Raw genomic sequence first — 21,421 nt, 5'->3', positions numbered from 1 at the left:
AACCCCGAAGTAAAAGGCCGTATACAGCTGTTTTCGGTGATATGGAAATAAATATTAACATTTGTAGAGATATTCATACGCTGTTTTTGGACACGAAGACACACATTAAGCGTCTCGATAAATATTCTTCATCAAATTTTACACGACCCTAGGCCTCTCAAAATTTTAGAAGGCATATAACCAAAGACTACAAATATCAGTTCATCAGTTAGCCCATGAGATAACACCACCTAATGATATACTTATGCACGAGGTAAGAAAAGGAATGAAGACAGAAGATAAGCCTTGAAGGAGGTGGAGCCATCCAAGAATAGGAGCTACAGCAGAGCGGGAGCTGTTCATAATCAGCTTTTTACTTTGATAAAAAAGCGGATTTTAGCTAAATAAAAATTAATTGCATCAAATACGCCTAACAACTAAAACTAGGGACAACATAGTGATATTAACAATCGTATCACCACATCGCCACAGGATAAGAGCTGGCGCACTTCAAGTTGAGTTGCGCAAGACAATGGCTGCAATGGTACCAATTTTTTTCGTTTTATTGCCTTTTATCACTAAACTTGAGGAAGTAGTTTGAGTTTGCAAAGTAGTTTCCACTGTCAAATTGCGTCAAACTTTACTCGGCAAGTACACTTACGGAAGTTGTAAAAGTTTTCCAAGAGGTTTCAAATTGCAAATTACCCACGTCAAAATTGACTTTTCAAGTACGCTTACGAGAGGAGTAAAAATTTTACAAAGCCGTTTTCACCGGAAAATGACGTCATAACTCACTTTACTGTTTCAAATTCTAGAGTCGTATAAGAGCATAAAGGCCACCAGAAAATATGGGTACAGGACACTAAATAAAGTTCAAGGCTTAATAAAAGCGCGAGAGCTAAATCAGACTAGACTTTACAGTATGTATTAGAATCAGGGATGGGCATGATTCGTCTTCATGAATCACGAATCATGATTCGCGAATCACAAACTGTGATTTGTGATTCGTGATTCGGATCATTTTTTTTCGTGATTCGTGAACCGTGAGTCGACTCTTTTTTTACTAGTTGAGGTGATTCGTGAGTCGAATATTTGTGATGCAGCTCACGATTCACTGACGAATCACGAATTAATTTCACTGCTCTATACGTACAAGTCAGAAGTGCAACCACTCGGATAATTCAAAAATATATTTTGCACAGTAAATTCGTTCAAATGTGACTTTCAATTGTTTTGAACAAGATGACAAGATAGAAATGAAATTTGAAAATAGCAAGACACAAGTCAAATAAAATGTCAAGAAGGCAGTCTGGAGAAATGGCCAGTACCAGTAAGTTGTCATTGCAGTTTATGCTTACCTATAATTCTTACTCTACTTTTATTTATCATTTCACTAATTCAAATTCGTAAACACAACAAAGTGATTTTTATAATAGAATTCGTGTCATTTCAGGTGAGGTAAATCATGGTCTTAGTGATAACGTTGCTGAAGGTGGTACCAATTACCGTGCCCCATCGAATTTAATTTTTGATGGAAAAATTTTCCAAATTGTAAGTCAATCTGAGAAATATATTTCTGCCCAATGTCAGCTTTGCTTGCCTGTAAACAAAGTGGTTAAAGGAGTGGTAGGCAGCACAAATTTTACTCGGCATCTTAAAGTACGAAAAAATGATCAACTTTTTATTGACAACAGTATGATTGATTCCAAATTTATTAAAATAATGCATCATCATCGCTTTTTAGTTGGTTCACAACGCATTACAAAGTTATAACAAATATAAATCACAGAAGAATGCCAAACGGACTGGTGAAATTCAGCAGAAGAAAATTACTAACTTTGTTTCTTCCAAATGCATGAGAGTGAAAATCAATAATGAAATGCTGAACAAAGATATAATGCACTACATTATTCATAGCATGAAGCCTTTCCGCACTGTGGAAGATGAAAATTTTATGCGAATGTTTCAACGTAAGTTTTCTCAGGCCAGCAAGTGGTTAAGGGAATTTATTGATAATACGATGAACTCTGTGATGGTATTTCTCACATTTCTAATGACGTCCTACATCAACTTTTTTCTAATACACTCTGTTTTTACTTTATGTGCTGATGTATTTTATCCTTTGATAGATATTGATCCTTCGGTTCAGATCATGTCAAGGAGAACAATGGGTCGAAAATTAAACCTCATGTTTGAAAATGTAAACCAAAATTTGGCAAGCAAATTTACAGAAATTCAATTTATGACTTCTACTGCAGATATTTGGTCCACGAAACATAGAAGCTTCCTTGGTGTCACAGCTCATTGGGTAAATTGTAAAATAATATTATATAAAGCCTTTTGTGGCCTTAGCGCTATTTATTCATTGATCAAATATGCTAACTGATTTATGTTTCCAGATAAATGATGAAACATTGACTCGTGAAAGTGCTGTTTTATCATGTATTCGATTTAAAGGTACACATGATTACAAGAATATAGCTGACACTCTACTCAATATTTTCATCAGTTTTGGGTTAAACAATGAGAAAGTTGCCACAATGATTACGGATAATGGGTCTAACTTCGTAAAGGCATTCAAAGAGTTTGGCTGCAGTGAAATAATAAATATAGACAGCGATGGTAATAACTTAAGACAATAATATGATACTATTATTGACGAATTTCTTACAGTACAATTTATGCATAAAAATTCAATGTCTTTGCTGAATCAGTTTTCGTATTGTTTGCAGATTTGCCCATGCATGAAGATGATAGCGACATTGAAGAGCTTTGCATTGATCTGAATTTTGGCTCAATAAATATGGCATGTGAAGATCTAGAAGAAGACAGGTTTTTACCCAAACATTTGCGGTGTTTTTCTCATACATTATCCTTAATTGCAACAACAGATTTAACAAAAATTCTCAAGAACTCTCAATCTTTGGTTAATCGCTTGCACAAATCTGTAATGGCAAAGTGTAGTTATATCTGGAATGCATCACGTAAGCCTAAATCTTCAGAAATTATTACTGAAATTCTTGATTGTAGTCTCGTATACCCTTGCCCTACTCGGTGGAATTCACTGTTTGATGCAGTTTCTCAAATTGTAAAATTGAGGCCAAAAATGAATGATGTGTTACGGAAACTGGACATGAAGCAATTATTCTCTGATACAGAATTTGACTATATGGAAGAATTCATTGCTTGCTTGCGTCCAATTGCACAAGCCATTGATGTGCTTCAAAGTGGGAACAGCTGTTTCTATGGACAACTTCTACCCACATTATTTTCAATACGCAAGAAACTTGCGGATCAGCTGGAGAAGCCACTGCTCTATACCTTATATTTAATTCCTGAGTTGTTGACCGCTCTGAACACTCGTTTTGGCAAATATTATAATCTATCTCCAGAAGTGAATGATGCAATACTTGCAGCAGCATTCCACCCTCAGTTCAAAATGCTTTGGTTGCCAAATAATGTGAGTGATATTGATAGTAAGCGAATTACTAACCTGTGCCTAAATTGTTTGGAAGAAGTCAAGAATAATGGCACACCATCTATCCACAGTAATAGTGAAGAGGACTCAGATTTTTATGTTTTAGCCTAACCAAGTAAAAGCAAGACATCTCGAAGTCAGTTAGAGCTTGCTTCTTTTATGGCTGATTCAGATAAAACCTTCAAATGTTTTACTCAGGGCTATCCTAATATTCGTAAACTTTTTATTAAATACAACACCCCAATATGTTCTTCTGGTCCAGTGGAGAGACTATTTTCATGGGGTAACTTTATTTTGAAACCAGAAAGATCAAAAATGTCCGACAAGGTGTTTGAGAAGTTAATATTTCTGAAAGGCAATCAACCATATTGCTGTCTCTAATAAGTTTTTTTATATGATATTGTTTTTTCTTGGGTTTCCAGCCGAGTGAGAAAATTCGTGGCTAATATTTTTCGTAATGTACTCGTTACTTAATGTAACACTCTTCCATCGTCCTCTGAGCAGAAATGAACTGCAGGCCTTCCCTTCTGCGCTTATATAGCTGTTCAATCCGGGGGGCATTGTTGTCATCTTCTGTCCATTATTTTTTAAATTAATGGTTTCTATGAAGAGAATGGAAACAACCATTTCCAGGCCATGTTTTTAAAATTATTTGAAGTTTTTAATTTCATATCCCGAGGCAGTATGCTGAATGCCTTGATAGCAACGTTTGTAATTTTTTTTAATAATAAAAAAATAGATGAATTGATCGCCAACCTATGATTCTAAATTCCTTTTTTCCTCTTACAATTAGGGATATTAATAGAGGTTAATATGTCCAATACGAGTGAATCAATGTATATCATAGGTAGCTCTATGTTGGTTTAAGGACGTGAAGGTAACCCAACTAACGGCATATTTTTGCATTCTTACTTTGCTAGATTTATTTTTTTAATAGTGCAGTTTAGACTAGTACATTATTGCCAACTCTTTTTCATGCATGATATGTAGTGCATGTTTGGTGAGAATTCACCCCCTACCACACACCTTTATTTTGGCTTGCAGGATGTTGATGTACAGAAATTCTGGTAATTTATGATATCCCGTTGATTCACACTGCATCTGCACAAGTTTTAATTAACAGGCGAAAAAATTGGTATAGGTTCCCAATTATGGGACCAATGTTCATAATGTGACCATTACTTAGTGTTATTGTCAATCTGAAATGGCACAATGATTTTCCTTAAAATATGATTCGTGATTCGTGAACCGCACGAATCATATTTTAAGGAAAAATCACATGATTCATGATTTGAATCAAATTTCCAGGCGTGAATCGTGATTCGTGCGTCGAATCTAATTTCTTCCAAGATTCGTGATTCGCGACTCGAATCAATATTAGGTGATTCGTGCCCAACCCTGATTAGAATTCACAATTGACTTTTACTATTTAGAAGGGCAATTTGTTACAGTTGAATCATCAAAAAGAGTTAACGTCAGATAAAACTACAAAAGAGTTTCTGAAGACGTACTTATTACATTTTGAAGAATACGCAAGACGAATTTGCACTATCACACGAACGTAAAAGATAAAATTGGGGGGGAAAAACATAAAACACTGGCTGTCTTTGAGACGTGATGTTGTAGAAGACCATTTAATACACCTTGGAAGAATAGAGTCATCCAAAGCACCTCAAGGGTGAGATAAAGTGCGTAATACTTGAAAATTGAAGAAACACACTAGTCAGAAAAAGTTTGCGTCAGATTGGAATAATAAAATATTTTAGACGGATCAGTTGAGGATAAAAACCACCAGCTGAAAAGTTGACTTTAAAATGCATTATTCATGTTCCAACTGCTCCAAGTATTCATTGAAGATAATAAAGACTGAAAAGAAAGTAGCGAAGCCGTACATAAGGAGAGGCCGAGGACCCTCCCCCCCACTCCAGAAAGAAGAATTTAAGACCAATCAAGTACCCTAATCACAATTAGTTCAACAATTCATGCGTGAGGGCAAAGCCGCGGAATACTTTGATACTCCGTCATATATTTTATCATTATTCGTACGCGTTTAAATATAATGTATTGAGAATTTCCCTATTTAATATAAGTTATTAGGCCAAATAGTCTCCCCAAAAAATATAATCTATACATATTTGCCCCAATAAGATCAAAATACTGAATGGTTGGACTTTTAAAATATAATAAACGGATTCATAAGTAAAACAGCAGAAGAGAGTCTAAGTTACCGAGCTTAACATTGGTCTTAGTGTCCACAAAAGACATAACCTATACATTTATGCATGTATCAGATTGATTATTTTGAAATGTTGGACTTTAACAAGTATATTTGTGGATCCATAAATATAACAGTAGGGGAGAGTCAATGATATCTAAATATACAAGTTAAACTTTAAATAGTTTAGCTTTCCATTATCCAATTCATTTCTTCATCCTCCCAATTTTCACTGTGATTTCATGCGTTCTTGGTAATCTCCATCCACTCCATCCCCGGTTATACTCGATCTCCCGCTTCACCAACCTATTTCCTTCTCCGCCTTTCCTGTCCCAACGGACCAATCTTCGCTTCAAAGGACCCTCACTTCCCCTCTCATGATTGCTAAACCCCCTCCCTTCCTCCTCCCCCGCCATCAATTCTTTTCCCCTCCAAGGAGATGGGAAAAAATGCGAATATTCGGCAGCACCACAGCAGTTAAACCGAACAACTTGGGTAAGGGCAGTGGTCAAATCGTGAAAGTGCTTACGTTCTTCTTTCCTTCTTTGCAATGTTGCGTCACAAAATTTTGTCATCTAAAGTTAGCCTCACTTCGAACCCGAGGGTGGCGGGTCCATATTATGCAATCCCTCCGAGAAAATCATTTTCAAATTTTAGCATATAGGACAGGAAAGTCAAAACATTTCCCCGGAGATCCCTCTCGACGGCATCTTGAGTGAACTAGTTCACTAAAAAGTTTTTGGTTCTTTTCCACCCTAAGATAAATGATTTTTTTTTCAAATATATTCCGTATTTTCAAATATATTTCATACATATTCCGATTCCCAAAGTCTTACGTAAAAAGATCACATCACAGGATACACTAGAGTAGGCAGAGAACGACTGAGGGGTCACTTATTACAGTAAACAGAAAATTATAATATTATCAGCATAGAATTTCAACGGCAATAAATACAGAAAAGCGTAACACCAGCAATGCTAAAATAATTTGACAAAAAATACCATTATTTTATCCTTTTTATTGAGGGCCCTTTAATCCTTAAAAAAGTATCCGGCTCTGGAAGGTTTCGCACCTGAACCATCCCCCACAACACTACCTACCATGCCACCGAGGCAATAGGGCACATCATCTGTTGTATCTGTATCACCGGTTGTATCTGAACTTATTCGCGTCAAATCGCTCTCATTACTGAAATCATCCTCTACAAAATTTCAGCACACATTGAGCAGACTATGTCAACATCTACCTTAACCTCAAACATGAAAATTATATGGATGAGATAATACTGAGGAATAATTTTCTCACTTAATATGCAAATAAATACTATAGGGGTCTAAAATACGTCTTTCCGACCTCGGTGGCGGAGGGGTGAAGTCCTTGCCTTCCAAAGCAAAGGTCTCGGATTCCAGTTACGATTAGTAAGGTTGTCCCTATCCTAGGTGGGTATATGTGAACGTTATGGTCCCCTCTGTAAAACGTTAAATGCGCTGTTTTCGGGGTGAAGAAGATTATTATCATCATTATTATTAAGTTATTTTCCTGATTAAGGTAGATTTGGATGGAGTAGGTATATAAGAGGGGCTTTGGCAGCCTATCCTTCCTTCATCTTCCCTCTTCCATTCACAATAAGGCCCACTCCCTTTCATTCTATATAAAAGAAATCCTATTCCTTCCTTGCAAATCCCATCCTCCCTCGTTTACCGAACATTCTACCCTGTAACACTGTTTTCAACATCACCTTCCCACTAAATACTCCCTCCATACCTTGGCGATGAAGATAAATTAATTTGCTCTGAATATTTCATGGAGATGGTTTTAATCGAGTGATACATCACGAAAAACAGACCGGTTGAGCGGAGCTGATGCGTACCCTTTGGGGATCTAGAATTTAGTCCCATAATAGAATTTTCGCAGTAATAACCGAACAATGACTGCTATTATTGCTTTTCAAAACCCATTTGTAAAAAAAACCGGTGCTCTTGTCGAGTATCAGCCGTGCCGTTTCCCTGACAAAAAGCATTCTGCTTTCCATCTCCTCGGTCCATCTGACTCCGAATCTTCAAGAGGCGACCGAGGAGAGCAAAGGAGAGAAAGGAAAAGAATAAAAACGGCAAGAAGGCAGGGTCCTTTCTTAATGTATTTTTATTTTATTTCCTACCCTTCCCCACTTCTCTTCATACCTTCTCCTCTCTCCCTTGCCTTTCGAGGGTTTGAGGGAGGGCGAAAAGAATCGATATTAGAGGAAGTAAAAAAAAGAAAGATTAATCTTTTTTTCCTTGAGTGAGGGTGGCAGGTGTGCTGGCAGAGCAATAGGATTGTGCAGAGGGATCGGATGTATAGGGAGAGGAGGCCAACCAGCCTACCCCCCCTTCCCCAGCAGGATACCCCAAGGCATCATCTCGTTTCCGATTCGTTGGTCGGATTCTCCGTCGGGGAAAGAAGAATCAAAGCGTGACTGAAATAAGGCACACCTTTCCGTCGAGTTTGCGAATCAGCGGTTGAGTCAGGATACACAGATCCGGTTTCGTTTGGTAAACCATGGCTTAGCGACGATTTGGAAATAAATAGAATTAAATTTGTCTTAAGGTTCTGTGAAATAAGTTACAAAAAAGTTGCTGATTATGGAGGTGACTTATGAATAGGAATGAGTACTAGAAAACTGGTCTGTAATTGATTTTCTGATTTAAGTATACCGGGAATAGCCGAGGTGATAACTTTAAAGAGTCTCTCGAAAAGCACAAGTGTTGCAAAAATTCCACAGGGAACACACATTCCTCATATCTTGTCCGGTATATTTCACAAATGACGACACGGTAGCTGAACTAGCTAATACAGTCGACATAAAATCGGGTTCGAATTCCGGACAAGGCGAATGATTTTTCTCTATAGAATTTTCGCGCAATTAAGTTTTAGTTCAAAACTGGCTGGAGTTTTAATTGAATTTACCAAGGTAATGGATAATAAAATACAAGCTGCACGTCACAGAGCTGCGGCCAAGATTTTTTTTACCTTATAGCTATTGAAACATTTATTTCTTTAGAACTCAGAGATTACATATGAGAGGAAAAAAAATCTAAAAAGATATTCCTAAGTAGCAGGGGCGCAGCTAGGAATTAAGGCTAGGGGGGGTTTTAGGCGCAACTAATACTAGGGTGTCTGGAGGTATAGAATACCCGCCAGGGAAAGCGGGAGGTGCGGGAGGGGCCCTCCCCGATAACAATTTTCAAGATAAGTGGTTCAAAATGGTGAGTTTTACGGCTTTCGGAGGAATATCTTATTGATATTTACACTATTCTGTAAGTAATACTAATCCAATTAAGTAAAATGGATTTCACTTTAAAAAATTTCTGAGCTCTGGGAGGGGTTAACCACCAAAACCATCCCTCGCTGCGCCACTGCTAAGTTCTTTCAAGAAGTAGAGGTCGAGAGCTGGTCGCATAGGGAATGGCCCTTTGTATAAAAATATATGGACGCTGGCCGCTGAAGGGGATGTCTGCTTTGAGAGGTGGGATTTAAAATTTGTCGCAAGGGAAATAAGTTACGCAAGAGAAAAGTGAATACTGATGGAGAATGGCGCAGAATATTGATGGTCGCTTAGACAGGTGTCGCTGTTCTTCATTACTTATTTCTGTGGGTTGAGTGACATAGTATTTCACGCAAGGCAACATACGATTCGCGCCTCATTCTTAGGCACTCGATTTTTGGAAAAAAAATCACAAGGGAAGAAGAAAAATTGAATACTTTTGAGAAAAGTAACAGTTTCACACGGTTCAGACTCTAGCTAAATTATAAAATTCACGGTTTTTTCCAGGTTTTCAGTGTCTCACGGTCTTTTGATAAGCCATTTTAGGAAGAAATATTGATCACGTAATTACAACCGGCCGCACGTTACCTAAAAATTCCGCAAACGCGATAAACGCCGGGAATGCAAACGCAGCATTGAAATTGTTCTTATGACGTCGCCACTCGTTACTAAAATTTAGAGCCGGCTAAAGGTTGTGAGTGGGAAAATGGAGGGTGGCAGGGAGGGGAATTTTTCGCCAGGATTAATGAATACTTTGGCCACCGGTCTTCCAATCACAGGCTTAAGGTCTGTGTATCGTCATGGCACTAAATGCGTGGACAGTGTCTGCGAGTGACTGACCTTGAAATAATTATCGACGTATCGATTTTTCTATTGATATATCAATCATAGATCTACAATCAAGTTTGAGAGGTTTTTAAGGTTTTACGACGAAATTCACGGCTATTTCCAGGTTTTTTCAATCGCGGCGGCAGACGAAATTCACGGCTTATTCACGGTTTTAAGGTTTTCACGGTTGAGTGGGAACCCTGGTTTCAGTACAAGAGAGAGGGAGGTAACAGATTTTTCATCCTTAACCTGAAGAAAAAAATGAAGTCCTTTCGTAAATCGTAAAACCACGCTTCGTGGAACACAGCAGTTTATCCAATTTCCTTGCTAGAATATTTATCGGGAAGGTTATGAAAAAGGCTTGGTATCTACTGCGATGCAAAATATACTTATACAATACACTTTATTCATATCTTAATGTAAATAACCAAGGATTTATGATTTACTCGGTTACATTAACTCATAATTGATCGTTATCACAAAAACCCTACGAGAGGTATAACGACGGGATCAATCGATAAAAACGAAGAATGATCGAAGGGGTGAAACACACTCATGAATGGCCTTATATTATGAAAATTAGCAAAATAAACTTTTGAGGAGTATTTGTGACATATTCAAAGCCCATGTATTATATATCTATCGTTGAAACCTTAAAAAAATACGACTAAGAACTTAAAAATTGCACATCCAAAATAATTCACATAATTAAACTGGCCATGGCTAAATACCCACGTAATTTCTTTACACATTTTAGCCAAACTACAAGGGAATTGCCGAAAATAAAAATAACTGTGTTGGGCTGAAACCAAGCAATTCGTGATATCAGAACAATTCGTATGCATCCGAGAATATATATACAGTGCCCTTTAGGAAAGATTACAATGGACACTAGCTAGATTTTAAAGCAACAAGCGAAGCGGTTTGCGCAACCCAACATCTCGCAAGGGTCGCACCTCACCAAGGGTCTCCCTGCACTATTATAGGGGTACGCTGGGACCCTTCCACTCTCATCCTTTCGCATCTACTTTCCCTTTATTCCAAGGATTTATGCTGAGAGATTGGAAGCGTGGCGGCCAAGAAGGGAGAGAGCGTTGGGCTGCTGACAAAAGGATTCCGGTTCAAATCCGCCTATGGCCGAACCAAATAAAAAAAAAACCTTGGACATCGAGGTGGCCAAGGGAAAGGAGCTGCCATCCCTCTAGCCCACAAAAAAAAAATAAATTCACGTCTTTGGCTCAATCAAGGAGGAGCTCTACCGTCACCTATCTAAGCCAACCATCGGGATGATGCATTGAAACAGGGTTGCTGAAATATTGATGAGAAAAGCAGAGGAAACGCTTTGGTGTCAATTGCGATTTAAATTATACATGTACAATACACTTAACTCATACCTCAATGTGATTTTATTTTTTATTCATTTTATCCTGTACCACTGAAAACAGCATAATTGGCCTTTTACATCGGGATTCTTAATTAACTTTACAATCAAACGTATACGAACATCCATGCCCTGGATTGGGGCAACCTGATCAGGCGGGACTCGAACCCACGACCTTTTGCAGCCAACGACTCAAACCCGCCGCCACCGAGGCGACCGAGTATTTACGGTTTACCGGATAACATTAACCCATAATTAATTATCTCCGAGAAACTGCAAGACGTAAAACAACGGGGTTAAATCGTATAAAATGACTTTTGTGATTATGACCGAAAAGGAGAAAGACATTCATGAATGGTATACACCGAAACCAATTACAAACTGAACACTACAACTAGAGCTGATAAAATCATAAATATCTTCATTTATGGTGTTCATCCATAATATCACGAATATAACAACACAGGTTTCTCTTGTCGGTCACTATCTGCGTCGTCATTGCGTTTGAACTGGCTTAAATTCGGGACGCTGATTGTTTACGGAATTGAACCACACGGAAAAACCATAATAAGGGGTGTTAGCCGAAATTTATATTCGAAATGATATAATCCATCGAATTCATAGCATTTCAGTAATTACCCTCGAGTGAAAATATTCATCAAAAATTGGAAATAAATGGAGCGCTGAGGACATTTTTGAAAACCGATAAAAAATTAAGAAAAACGGCAGCATAATGAAGCTTTCTAATACAAAGGGGATCGGGGATTCCTCAGTGTAGTCCCATAGGAGAGTTCTACCGTCAGTTCTTCACCCAAACCTTTTACAAGATAAGTACTGAAACTATAAATGATAAAATCATGAATGTCCTCATTTATTGTGTTTACCAATGAAATAGGAACATATTAGGGTTAATATCGATTAAAAAATATCCGAAAATTAAATAAATTACTTTTCTTTCATGCAAAATATTATGTGGAAAACTGTGATGCTGATGAACTATATAAATCTTCCCATTGTACGCACTACATGTTGACTATAAGTATGACCATTTTTTATTTTATTTGCTTTAAATTCATTTCCACCTTCCCCGCAAACAGCACTTAAACGGCCTTTAAAACTGGGGTTCCAACATTAACACAGACAACACAAAAAACCATGTCCAGTAGGCCGGCCCTTATTTTTCAGAATTGAGAAAAGTTATGTTTTCCTAGTCTCAAAATGGTCCAAATGAGGTTCATATTCACGTGTTAAAATTTGGTTACTTTAAAATAACGGCAACCCGTGCCCCAAGGGCCCTAAGTACTGAGGACCCTCAGTTGAGATTTTTGGGGCCGAAAAAGTGCTGTATCTATGTAAATCGTAAAAGTAAAGCCCTTTAGGGCCGATTTTCTGCTTCTTTTGACCTATCTCTAAGCGTTTACGAGATATCGTCCGTCGTAATACAATCCACCCCCCCAGGGCGCTACCCCGCACCGCGGCGCCGCTGAGGTACGGCCCGCACCACTTATTAGAGACTTCCCCTCCACCCCCTCCCCTCCCTCGACAAAGACCTTGCTCCTGATGGCAATATGTAGTCTTTGAAGAAATGTGCTGACGTTAGATAGAGTTTAATTGCCATGACAATACTTCCAATCAAAGTGATCAATTTACTCGTAATTTCACCTGTCTATGAATTTCAGTACATATTGACCAAAACAAAATACATTTTCATATTTCTAATCTTTCACTGACACCCCATATTTATCATTTAAAGTGTATTTGCGGACGTTATGGGTTGTGCTACGATGAAAATTCACACTTATTGTTAGTAATTAATTTTGAAAGCTCTCTTCCCTCTACGTGGTTGACTTAAAATCTTGAATTGTTTTCACACCTATCTCTGCGCAATCATCTGCTGCTGAAGACCCCGAATATTTTGCAAATCGTTCTTGTAATCAGGATGTTTATACCATTCTTGCGTGGGCACATCAAAGAATGCAGTTCATATTTCCAATGCATTAAATAGCTTTCTCGAATTAGTAATGACAAAATTTTATATAGATACCGTGGTCAGGTCTCTACGTTTATAGAATGCCATCTTTGGTGGATCATATTTTCCCTCATGTGTCCTCATATGGCGTATCACGTTTTCCTATTCACACACACAAAAGGAATCGTCAAAGAATGAAAAACCTACCAACACCTCATTCAGGTACTACAAGTGGTTTGTACCTCTTTTGTACTCCTTTCGCTATGTCCAGGTTAACACTTTCGTAATTTTAGGATCTGAAAGCCACTGTTGGGAGCAGATGCAGCACAAGGAGCGGAGAACCACAAATTTTTATTTCTTCTTGAGCATATTGAAATATATTCCACCAATAACTGCATTTCGTGCTCCTATTCGATTGCATATGAATTTTACTTCTTCATCCCACGCACATTTATCCGAGAGATTAACTGCGTGCGTCAAAAATTCAATGGCACCGCCCCTTGCAATATTAAACAAATCATCAAGTTTTGTTGTGAAAGATTCTCTTCCTTAAATCTCCACGGTAGATTCCATTCTCTCTTTATGTCGTCGCAAGTTTATCCCTTCGTTGTGTAATTTTTTAACTTTTCAATCGCCCTATTTTCCGTAATAACAGGAATTTTCGTTATGCTCCATGGATGAAACGCATTTCTTACTGTTTTTCTCGCACTAAGTTTATACATTTCAAACCCATTAGGTTATAGAAAAACACACAGTACTTCTCTCACTGTAAGTAACTTTAAGTCAAGTATTTCTGCACTTTCCTTTCCAACCAGTTCAATGCCTGAATTTAATCTTGATTTCATACTTTTTCTTGTTAGCCTATTCATAAAATGAACGTCACGTGTATTCATGATAAATTACTTTTTTCGCCACTTTTCTCCTTAAATCCTAAAAAACTTAGCACTTCCTATCCTTTGCGCACTGTACATAAGAAATAACTATCTCTCCATATTGATCTACAAATGTGAACTGACTGCCTCGTTTCTTATTCCTTGAATATTTCTATCAACTGTTATGGACCTGGAAGCCCTGCTCATTATTTTCATTCCTTCATGCAAACACAATTGTATGAAATACTCATAACATTTTGCGCATAAATTGCAGTTTTGAACAAATCATGTGGTAATGGTGCGCGGTCGTATGGTGGCAAAAAACTAAGATTTAAGGGGTCGGCGCACAGTACACAGGACGGCGTTGAAGGGTTAAGATTGACATTGTAGGCTTAAAAAACATTAATCATGACACAAGAGGAAAAACCTTTTCAATTCTTCAATACCACTAGCATGTAAATCTTGCCATCAGGAGCAAGGTCTTTGTCGAGGGAGGGGAGGGGGTGGAGGGGAAGTCTCTAATAAGTGGTGCGGGCCGTACCTCAGCGGCGCCGCGGTGCGGGGTAGCGCCCTGGGGGGGTGGATTGTATTACGACGGACGATATCTCGTAAACGCTTAGAGATAGGTCAAAAGAAGCAGAAAATCGGCCCTAAAGGGCTTTACTTTTACGATTTACATAGATACAGCACTTTTTCGGCCCCAAAAATCTCAACTGAGGGTCCTCAGTACTTAGGGCCCTTGGGGCACGGGTTGCCGTTATTTTAAAGTAACCAAATTTTAACACGTGAATATGAACCTCATTTGGACCATTTTGAGACTAGGAAAACATAACTTTTCTCAATTCTGAAAAATAAGGGCCGGCCTAATGTCCAGCATGGGGACCACCTATTCATTTGGGCTTCGACCCACGACCTACGGTTTGGCAGGCGAGGACTTTACCCCACCGCCACCAAGGCGGGCAAAGACATACTTTACACCCATATCGTATTTTCTTATATCTTAAATAAGAACATTATGCCTCAGTATTGTCTTATGCATAGAATATTTGTGCATGATGTTCAGGCAAATGTTGACTTCGATGTACAATGCACTAATTATGCATGCATGGTTGGTATGTTATTTGGAGGAGGCGATCGACAGCTGAGGTCATTTGCGCCATGAGGGCAGGGTATGGAAGGAAGGGTGGAGAGAAACCCGGCGTCGGCATTAGCCTGCTCTTAACGAAAGGCACCCAGGGGACCACGGCTTAACGTCCCATCCGACGGACGGAGTGTTGCGCTTGAAATATCCTCCAATTCACTCAAGCAGGGATCGAGCAGTCTCTGAAAATTCTCAACCGCCGCCGGGATTTGAACCCGAGCCCGCCGGGTGGGAAGCCCACACTCTAGCCACCACACCAACCCGATCCCCTATCATGTATGTTACTAAGGGACACACTTGTCCCGGAAGAATGCATTTAACTTTACATTTTATTCTATCTAGGACCAATACCGAGAAAAGCGCGATATAAACCGAAAGTATTCAGAAATAAAACTCAATATTAAAGCGAGAAGAGGTCGGAAATCATCTCCTTGCAAAGGTATGACCGATGGGTCACCGCTCAACCTAGCGGGGGGATACAGTGGGACCCTTCCGCTCCCTATCCAACCCTTCACTCCGCGGATTTATGCACGGAGGCCAGCCTCACTCTGGTCACTCTGCGAACTTCCACTCCCTCGGCATTATATTTAAGCGAGTTGGGAGAGAAAGTGCCGGAGCAAAGGCTTATGCCAGCCCGCTAAGGGTCCAAAGCATGGCTCTCTCTCTCTCTCTCCACCTTTGAGCAGAACTCCACAGACTTGGTTTTAGTCATTCCCTCTCGCAAATGTATCCCCTGCTGTGTTTTCCCCGGTGAAAAATGCAGTTGTGGGACGTCAAAGGGTTGGCAGGGACTGAGTGGATGGATGGCTTGGAAGAGGGGGGACCGTGGAATTGCAAATGGGACAGGGTGGGTAACCGGAGTGACGGACGAATCTTCATCAAAGGTCCCTGAATGCGGTGGGAGGGGATGTCTAGGGTACACTGGTGGGGCGTGGTTTGCTATCCGTGTTCTCAGAGTCGTACAAATTCGCTGTCGCATTGGTTATGGACGATGTTCCCACTCTTCCGACTCGGAGTCTGCTAGCTTTACAAACCAGGTTTCTCAAATATTGTCAGCTCTCGATTCATTAGTAACGTGACTGTTTACCCTGAACCGATACCGTAACTTAGCTCTTTAATGCGAGGTTTCTCCAATTTATTAACCCGTTACAACCCAATGCTGCTTCTTAGTAACGTCAAAATGTATAAATTTTCAGCTATATTCAAGAAAGATTGTAAATACGTGTTCTTTTGTGCGGTAAAGTTTAATGTCGAAATATGTAGCAACCACAATTATTATGATTGAGTAGAGAATTTTCATATTTTTAACATGAGATGTCTTGAAATTTAATTTCTCCCAAAAGCAGCTCTGGGTTAGAAAGGGTTAAATTGAGTAAATACCTCTAGTTATACAGCTATAGCCGAGCATAATCATTTAATTCACTGAAAAAAGCGAAAAATAAATAAAATGCTCTTTCGAACTGAACCGTAGTCCTTCAATTCACCGGATCATTGGGGTTCGTTGAGTGATGGTGTTTAGGGAACACCAAAGTGTGGAGCATGAAATAAATGGTTAACCACTACTTTTATTTGAATCAAATAATGATAGTTAGGAAACAATAATACAGTTGAGACGTCGCGAGAATTCGTGGTTGCATTGGTTATGAAGGTTGTTCCCACTTTTCCGACTTGGTGTCAGCTAGCTTTAGAAACTAGAATTTATCAAATATTGTCAGCTTTCGATCCAATAGTAATGCGACTGTTTACGCTGACCCGATACCGTAACTCAGCTCGTTTATACAGGGTGTCTTCAACTTATTAAGCTATACCCCCCTTATGATATAGCATATAAGTCAAAACACCCTAATTGCGGAGCATAAATATTTGATTCACTTAAAAAGAGCAAAATATTGAACATGGGATAGGGAAATAAATCGTCAATGCATAATTCAGACCGAGACATTAGTTTTAAGGAGTTGATATCTTAAGGTTAAACAAACAGAAACGCTGAAAAATATTTAAAATATCTGGCCACTTTTTTTGCACTGCTGCGTCTCGGAATTTGTTTGTCGACCCTGATATTCGAACTCATCAAATCAGCATTCAAAAAGACAGGAAGGATTGAAAAGTATCCTTAAACTTTCTTTACATGGCTCTTTTCACGACATTCTGATAGGACTTGCAAGGTGAAGGGTGAAAGGCAACGTGCGCAGTGATATTGATGATGGTACTACATTTCTAACACATGAAATCGTTTCAGGCCTGACGTGGGGAATGCGATCTATCCATGATAAAATATAAACAACAAATGGCAATTTCCACATTTTAATATATAACTCACCTACCGGCCATGGTATCGACTCCACGAGTAATGCGTACGATACTCTCGTATATCATTTAAACCTCTGAAATGACACATAGTATCGAGACCACGATCGGTAAAGCAGTTCTAGGGTGAAAATTACCATTTGTTGTCTGTATTTTACCATGGTTATAGTACAATTTACTTCCCATTCCCGTGACAGCATTTTTAAAAAGCATCCAATCCACAACAGTCCGGCTAAATGTTGAGATGAATAAATAAAGAACTATGGGATACATAAAAAGCTATAGGTGTACAGAGTATATCTGATCTCAAAAATAAGTCATGCATGTACATTAAATTGACCAAAATTGTTAAACCGTGCAATTAATGTGTATTCAATAAACGCATTTATAAAAGGCACCAACTGACATGCCGCAAGGGGTTAGCAGGACCAAAATAGTTACTAATAATAACTTATTTTCTGCGTTAAATTCCGAAATTGCTTTAATGTATCGTTCGAATTGTATTGATATCGTAAAATCATTTTTTTCTTCTAATTCGTTATTGATTACGGCTAAGAGTACACAACATTTTACTAAATGTATCCCACTATGTAATAAGAAGTCTATCTTGGTGACATAATCACAGTTATATCAAAATATTCTATTTTCATCCTATTATATTAAAGTATTCAATTTTTTACCATCCTACGCAAAATAATGACCATATTTGCGACACAATGATTATGATATTAAATTATTCTGATCACAAAAAAGTGGAAGGCTCGCAAATGTTTAAACTGCATCCTCAGAGTATTCGCCTGACAAAACAATCGGAGTTGCATGACCTGCGCGATCGATGGCCATTCAATTAAGGACACCGATACAGGAGGAGGGGTGGGGTTCGAAAGGCGATTCCAGGGTCCCCTTGTACGAGCCTCGTTGCCTCCCCTGACGGCAAGCCGCCGGGGAACGCGCCCGATGCTAGTACCCCAAAATGTACGTTTTCATGGACGCGTTTCAGGCGAACAGACGCGGAAACGGGATCTTCAGCCAATCAGAAGCCTGGAATCTTTCGCGTTAGTTCGCACGAGACGCGTCGCCCAAAGTTGAAATCTTCTCAAATTTCGACGGGCGAAACTCGCCAACATGGCCACTTACGCAAGTCTTGTCTCCGTTGATGAATTTGTTACATCCGAAATTTGGGAGTAATAAACTTACGTTTACAATTTTAGACACTACAAATACCGAAATAGAAATCTAAAATATAAAGCCTGAAGGGAGATAGGAGCATCTGTGGAATGGAAGATATGGAGAAATTTAATCTCTGATGATTCTCAAAGGTTACGAATATTTAAGTTTGAGTAAAAACATCATTGTGTTTTGCAGCGAAAGATGTGCCGGTCAGATGATAGTCTATGCGTGACATATATCATACCATGAAGCTACTTCAAATTGAGTGTGGATGAGAATAATGGGCTGCCGGAGAAATTGAAAGAATTATACTTATTTGGGTTAGATGATCCAAAAAAGATAATCACAACACCGCTTCTGTGGAAGTTTTCACGGTCGTCACGTTTTATTTTCTTTATTGCCGTTTCTATGCTGCAGTTAGCGGGTGGGAACCTCCTACGCGTAAGTTCGCCTACGCATAGATTCGCTTTTATGATAACAGTTCACGCGAAGAATTACGCGTCTTGTCGCGCGCGTGCGCATGAAATGAAAACGTACAGTAAGTCACGGAAAGAACGAAAAGGTGTGGGGGATAGATTCCCCCGGATTTCAAACTGGGTTTACGCAATATTGCAGAATTTAAATTTCCTGAATGTTAACAGAGAGAAAATATTAATTTGCCCAGACTTCTTCACACCATTCTTTCGGTCATTGCATAACATTTCAAAAAAAGCCAATTTTCCGAGTGAAAGTCAAATTTTATTGTCAAATCACTGAATAAAAGTAAAAGAAAAAAATTCAAAATTATTAAATTGCACTTGAATTCATTTCTAAACACAACCATAAAAATTGGGCACATAAAGACAGTAGCTTGGCATTGTTTAAAGCTAAAATTATAAACATTAATTCAAATTCAAATTTAGACAATGAGAAAAAGTATTTTATAAAGAACACATAAACACTAACCCAGGGTTAATTTTGAGGTTTCCACATTTAATCTTTGGGGACAAATTTTCGCCGCAGAAAATCGGCGTGGACGCCGAACGCGCCCGTACGCCTTTGCAATTGGATGTTTACTGTCAGCGCACATGTCTAAGAGAGTAACATCAATAGATAACGTGTCGCGCCTAGTTTACTCTCTGGTAGATTTTCTATGCAGCCTCTTTAAATGTTTACCCAAATTTAATAGGCCATGATAAGAAACGGGCTGAAACTATCCCTTCAAAATAAGATGTATCAAAAACCTTGGGAGTTACAGAATAAAACTGAAAAATAAAAGTAATATTACAATTTTATTTCAGGCTCACCATCAGAAATGCAAAGCTCCAAGACTGTCTTACCAATTTTATGACTGGTTTTAATATGGAATTAAAACGCTGCAATTGATACACTTAATGTTCCGCGATAATGTTTCACTCCTGAAAAAAAAATTCAAAGCGAGAATAGTCCAAAATTATTTTTACCTTAATCCTTACAAATAAGATAAAGGATAAGTGCACTAACAAATGACAATGTACTCAATATTTTTTTTCAAAGAAAACGTTTGAGCGCTACTTGAAGCACTCATTTTGGGATTGTATCCCAGCTAAAGGTCAATGCCGGTCCATAATAACGACATGACGAAACAATCTTCCAGGAAATTCGTCCTCTATTTTCGGCCCGAAACGCTCCCTCGGATAATTTAATTGGATAATACGCGCCCGCCGTCTTCAAACTCCTCTCTTCTCGATACTTCCTCGCCTTGATTTCTCAACTCCTTCCACCACCTGGTCACGTGCCACCACTTGTTTCACTGCCACAGGTGGGTCGCTCGCCACACCGCTGTGTGCGTGTTGAACACATTCATTCAATAAACTTGTTTATCAATTTTTCACATTTCCGATGCAGAAGTTGGAAAATATCAAACAACTTAATTTTACGTCAATTGATCGTCATTTTTCTTCAAGCAAACAGATGAAAGTAATGATTTTTTCACTAATGGGGGAACGGTTTCAAAGACGATCATGCTACAGTTCGATTGAAAGTTATTGGCCCTTTAGTGTACGGAAATTTTTGACGTGGGCATTTAGTTCGGGAAATTTCATTGCTATAAACAGGTAAGGCAAAAAATATTTTTTAGGACTTTGGATACTCAAAATTCCTTTTCTAATCTATCACAATCCACAATTTCTACCATGGAAATCCATCGAAGGGTCACGAACCTTTAACTAAATAAAATGTAAAACTCCGCGGACTTTTTCCCAACCCCTGATACAATATCTCGTAATACATCTCTCATTTAAATCATGCCGATAGTTAATGGTGAATTTACAAAGTACTACGATAGATGGCGAGCATGAACATTTCAAAAGGTAGGCGGCCGCGCTGAGCAGCAGTTTTTGTCAACAGTGTCAAAATTAAGTATTATAGTAAGGTATGATTAGATTTTATCGTACCAACGCGAGCTAATGGTGGAATAGCTATAGGTTGACTCCATAAAATAAATTCCACGATACGAACTATTAAAGAAACATAAAGTATGATTAACATACGCAGATTCGATCACACAAGGATAAAAAATAGCCGTCGCAGATATTCGAAAAATTCAGCTGTATAAGTAGCACTCAAAAAAGTTGTCTAAATAGAGATTTTCCAATAGTCATAAATAATACCGTTTAGTTTCACTTTTTTACCAGGGAAAATTTTTAATGCATTATTTGTTCTCAACATTATAATAAAAGAAAACTACCGACGAAAAGCCAGAGCGCGGAGGCCCTGATGCGAATTGCCCTCTTCAAGGGACAAAACACGACTTAGA

General features: G+C 38.6%; 1 protein-coding gene and 1 long non-coding RNA gene across 3 annotated transcripts in view; one reads left to right on the top strand and one right to left on the bottom strand.

The window, feature by feature from the left end:
• The window catches only part of LOC124161181 (diacylglycerol kinase delta), a 444,246-nt gene that overhangs the window by 204,011 nt on the left and 218,814 nt on the right, over positions 1–21,421 (bottom strand). The gene's annotated exons all lie outside the window — the stretch shown is intronic.
• Positions 1,914–2,419, top strand: LOC124161187. The gene is made up of 3 exons (XR_006865344.1): positions 1,914–1,949; positions 2,109–2,287; positions 2,379–2,419. It is a non-coding gene; the product is annotated as an uncharacterized LOC124161187 (long non-coding RNA).

The sequence above is a fragment of the Ischnura elegans genome, chromosome 6, assembly GCF_921293095.1.
Source record: "Ischnura elegans chromosome 6, ioIscEleg1.1, whole genome shotgun sequence".
NCBI classification, from domain to species: Eukaryota; Metazoa; Arthropoda; class Insecta; order Odonata; family Coenagrionidae; genus Ischnura; species Ischnura elegans.
This window is presented reverse-complemented; position numbering and strand designations above follow the sequence as displayed.